The 5,263-nt window shown below is 38.4% G+C and overlaps 1 protein-coding gene across 2 annotated transcripts in view; it reads left to right on the forward strand.

Moving 5' to 3' along the window:
- Nucleotides 1-4,981, forward strand: part of FAM110C (family with sequence similarity 110 member C) — a 6,657-nt gene extending 1,676 nt beyond the window's left edge. For both annotated transcript variants that reach the window (XM_025207213.1, XM_006026318.3), the window contains one exon: nt 3,895-4,981. The gene's annotated coding sequence lies outside the window, so the exon portion shown is untranslated. The remainder of the gene's footprint in view (nt 1-3,894) is intronic.
- The last annotated feature ends 282 nt before the right edge of the window (nt 4,982-5,263 follow it).

A 5,263-nucleotide genomic window follows, 5' to 3' on the forward strand; every position in this document is an offset into this window, starting at 1 on the left:
TGAAAGTATATAGTCAGTGTCTACAAGAGATGTCTGCCTTTTGCAGTTTTCCTGCTTTGTAAATTGCTTGTTTTCACCAGTTTCTGCTACATGAAACTCAAGAGAAGCCCAGAAAATTATCTAACCCTTAATTATAGTAGTGTAGATAAAATAAACTGAATTGAAACTCTTAGTGTTTAGGAGAGTCTATATTTATGTCCTACTAGTGCACCCCTCTTCCCCCACCCGCTTCTCTTCGTAGCCCCTCTTTGCCTACAACTAGGTACAGGCACCAGTGAAGTAGAGGTATGTCAGGGTTTCTAACTGATATCATTTGGAAAGGGGTGCTTTCTGCCTAACCCTTAAGTTTGCTCCTGCTGTTTTCTGGCATTCTGTAAGCTCTTCAGTGGGAAATGGTATTGCTCCTTCTGTCCTGTTTCATACTAATTGATTTGGCTCTTTTGAAATTGGAGAAGTTTGGTGGTTTAGGCCACATGGCTTTCTTCCTTCGAATTCCAACAATAGAGCTTCAAAATAATTTCTGTGGTTTGTTTGCTGAACAGGGACACTTTGATATTCAAAATATATTTTTTTTAAAAGTGAAACAGACATTTTGGGAAAGCAGTACTTCCCATATAAATTGGCCAAATTCAGCTCTGACATAAGCTGATTTACTGCTTATTGATTTTCATAAGAGGAGCACCATTCACAAGAACCACATTCCTAGCCAGTTTAGAAGGGATAATCTACTACTTGCAAGATAAAGCACCCATTATATGCAAACTTTACAGTCCCAAATCCAAACAGCCTGTAGGCCTTGGACTTTATATGTAATGTACAAACTTTACATTAGATAATCCTTTATATGATGGGTAAATGTGGCTTTGTGAATTTATCACAATCATAGTCTGTATATTATGAGGACACTAATTAGTCTTGGAGGGAGTTACAATATTTGAAATGAGTCCAGTCCTAAGAGCATGCAGATATTGGATACTTTAGCTGAGCCTATTCCTGGTAGAGGACAGACTAGCCCTGTGATTCCTCCCTATGTTTCCAATTTTTCGATGTAAAATTACAATCGCCTCACTAGAATTATTGCCAAATTACACATGAATTAGCAAGTGAATGTCCCTCTCTGAAGCTCAGATTAATGGAAGATGCTGGATATAAACTAAGCATACTTAATTTTTTTTTTTTGGCATCCTAATATGATGGGGGATTTATCCTTGTGTCTCTGTCAGTACTGCCTATCGGCAAGTTTTTAAGGTGCAGTATTAAATATCTTGAGATCATTTGTAACAGAGAAGATACTGTTTAATTCCTTTGAAATAGAATAGATTGAGAGATTTTTTTTGAGAGAGGGAGGAAACTTTTTTGAGAGGCTATTTGGAAATTCAGTAAATGTTGTCTAAAAATGAGGACTCTGATTAGTGGTTGCTAGGGAAAACTATTCTAATATCCATTAAAAAAAATTAAGAGACGATATACTTTTTTGTTATTTTTACATGGAATAATTTGTTTTGCATTGAATTCTTGAAAAGATTCAAATGTGGATTTTTGGCAAAAAAAAAAAAGCCATTTTGATTGAGAAGGGGAAATGTTTTCACAAAAAGATTTCAACCAGCAATTATCCACACCTCAAAGATAGGAGCAGTTGTCAAGTATGAGACTGACATCCCAAAGGTGGGTTACTCACTGACATCTCCATTCCCAAATCCAGTGAGAAATCTCACTTATTCACCAGTGGTAATGGGAGAGGGAGAAGGAGGTTTATACAAACTTTGGCAGCTGTGGGCAGGAGCTACAGGTAAAGATGAGGCAGGTAGTTTTGGTTGACTTCCGGCTGCTAGGACCAGACATCATATAGCAAAAGGTTCTTTACATAAGGAAAACTAAAGGTTTGTGGGTCTAGGATTTGGATATTGTTTCAGGATTACAGCTATAGTAAGTCATATAGGTTACATGGACAATATCAAAGAGGGAAAGCTATTAGACCCCTCTTACTGTTTATTCGTTAGGTGGTAATTGGGTTCACACTGCAGATGACAAGAGAAAGACGGTAACTGCTTCAAGGTATGTTCAACCTAAATAGACAAACAATATAAAAGGAAGTCAGGGAAAGGATGCTGGAACACATGGAAAGCAGGAAGTTTACTCACATGAGCTCCACACTCCACCAGAAGCTTTGCGGCTCCATGCTGCAAAACCAAATGTTTATTTTTTCCCCCTCCTCCCTTTAGCTAGTTCATCACACATCCAACTGCTGAGTCCTCGTATTGCTTTTGCAACCAGCATCAATGTTCATTCAGCATCGCATAATTTTGAAACTACCTGGTGAATGATTCAAATAAACTATATAAAATAGTTTTTAAATATACTATTTACAGGGGATGGTTAACAGAATAGGAGGAAGGTTAGTGTGAACCAAATATCTGAGGTTTCCCCTGTCCTGGTTTAGTTTAGTTCATTTGAACTAAATGCAAATGAAGGTATAGTAATGCTAACCATAATTCTTAATAACCAAGGTACCATATGGCTGAGAGTAGCTTTTCCCTCAGTTTTGTTCCATACTGCCAAAAATGACACCATCCCCAGCTTAAGTTGAAATTATAGTAAGAGTGGAACATTACATTATGGTTTCCATCCTAGAAAAAATATATATTCAAGGTTTTTGTAGTTTAGGAAACCCTTGTCCATAAGGTTAATGTGGTAAGCCAAATTTAAAATATATAAAATATACTGGGCCCAATTCTGAGCTGGTGTAGTTAAGCAATGGAGCTATGATGCTTTTCAGCAGTTGAAGATCTGGTCTACAATAATATAATTACTGAGAAATCAGAGAAACCTTACCAGTGCTCACTTTAGACGTTTCAAAAGAATGAAATCAGTGCTAAAATCTCAACTACAAATACCAATAATTCCCACAGGGATAAGGACCTTTGGGAGCTATCACAATATAAACATTTCATAATAAATAACCCTAAATAAAAGCAAATAGCAATTATCACCACCAAACAATTAGTGAAGATGACCCTGTGATTTTGATATTTGTTTCATACAACCCACATGCTTTTTCAATGTTAAGCTTATTCTGATCACAGGAAATCATGTATATTGTCAAAATGCTTACAAAAGGGTGGAATACTCCCAGGGAGTAGATGATGAGCTAATTCTCCAGCTTCCTTTGACCTTTTTTAGTTACAGACTTGTGGAGGCTAATGGAGTAAAACCAGAAAAACTGAAATCCATATGCTCTCTTTCCTTTTCAGCAGCCTGCTTCCCAGACTTTTTCGGCATATTCATCCAAGCTCCAAGCACTATATGGGCTTTTGAAATTGTAGCACCTTTCTAAAAACAGAAAAGAATCCTTTGAGCATATTTTCTAGATTCTAAAGCTCAATATAGTAAAATAGCGTCTTTAAAACCTGCAGTTTTTTGCATTAGGCACTTTTCTATTAATATTTCATGTCCTTGGTTTAATTTTTCATGAAGTGTATTATGACTGGTAAAACACTAAAAAAATTTAAAAGCTAAATATTTGTTTATCAGGCTGATAATTACAGAACCCTTTTTTTTTTTTTTACTGTTAGCTAGGAACAAAGCTAACTAGCTAGCTTATGTCTGGATATGTAGCACTAACTAGATATGTCACTATCTAATTATGTCTGGATATATATCATTCTAAAGCTGAACATGCTCATTTCTGATTTTAATCAAGAATATGAAGTTTATACCAACCACAGGCTTTAAAAGTATTTAAAAAAAAAAAGCATGTTCATTATACTATGATGGACTTTTCGGGAAGGGACTACATTACATTAATAGTAGTGGGAAGCTGATTAATTGAAAATTAGGGTTTAGACTAGTCTGTGCCATTCTGATGCCTTAAGTGCTTTTTTTCTCTTTCTTTAGGATGAAAACATTCCCAAAAATGGAGGCTGAGCAAGACAGATCATAGGCCAGCAGATCAGCAGCAAACTTTTTCTACCATCTGGCTTATGGTAACTCATCTTCCTGGTGCCCTTTTCTCTTTTTTCTTCCTCACCAGGCAGACCCGGTCCTTGCCTGAAGCAAATATGTGTCCACGAGCACAGTGAGAAGAGGAAATTATGAACTGTGCCAAAATGAGATGGCAGGAAGTAAAAGCTCCTGGAAGAACAGAAGCAAGTATAGCTAATAAAATAGCTGGCAATGTCCATCATGATGCAGGTCACTGCACAATAATGCCATTCTGAATCATGACAGAAGATTGGTGTATCACATCTGACTCTAATGGTTGGTGAATCTGTCAGCAAGCCTGGGGGAGGAGGAAGCAGGAATTAAGTGGCAACGACCTTTGGGTCAAGCATTTCCTGGCATAGAGGCTCCACCTGCACTTCCAAAGAAGCTGTTAGCATGACTCTTTAAACATGGCACATGCTGACATGATTTAAACCCATTTTTTTTTGCCTGACTGGTGTCGACCAAACACTATAAGTTTATAAACAGGGCTTAACAGACATTTTGAATTCTCATTGTCTTCTACGGCCTCTCCCATGAGTGTTAAGCCAAATTAGAAAATCCAGTCTCCAGGTAGACCAGCGTACAACACAGTGGGGTAGACAGTGGGAAAGAATATTTAACACTGTAGTTGGAGAATATGGATAAATATAGTTCTGAAACACATGGAAGATTCAACTATGTTAAGAATTAGACAGTTTGTGCTGGAGTTTATTGCTCCCGGGCACAGCTTTTACATTTGTTCCTGGGACCACAGCACACTGAGCTGGGGTGGCACAGCCCCATCTGGCAGGGGATCCTGGGGAGTCAGCCTGCCAGCCCAGAACTGATCCACCCTGGCTCAACATGCTGCAGAGGGGTTGCCTGGGGCATACAGGCGCTACAGTGTGGGTCTACCTGGCAGGCAGTCCCCACACATGTAGCACCCTCATGCCCTAGCCAGCCCAGTCACCATCTACATGTGTGTTTCACCACATGTAACTACTCTGCTGTAGGACAGCACTTCTGTTGGGCAGTACTATCCTACAGCTGAGTTAATTAGTTTACTGTGGCTTAATAGTGCCACATGTGTAGATGGTGATGCTTTACTGTAAAGCTAATTAATCAGCTCTGCAGTAAAGCATCTCATGTAGATGCACCCATTTTAAAGCAGTTTAGTTCATTAATATATATGAGGTCTAAATGAGTGGCAGATGGAGCTGGTGGCCCTTGGCTATGCTTTAGATGCTTGGTCCAAACAGCCATTAGCTGCCAGAAAATGTCTTGCCCTGTTCAAATTATT

This window comes from Alligator sinensis, unplaced genomic scaffold (genome assembly GCF_000455745.1).
Source record: "Alligator sinensis unplaced genomic scaffold, ASM45574v1 scaffold244_2, whole genome shotgun sequence".
NCBI lineage: Eukaryota > Metazoa > Chordata > Crocodylia > Alligatoridae > Alligator > Alligator sinensis.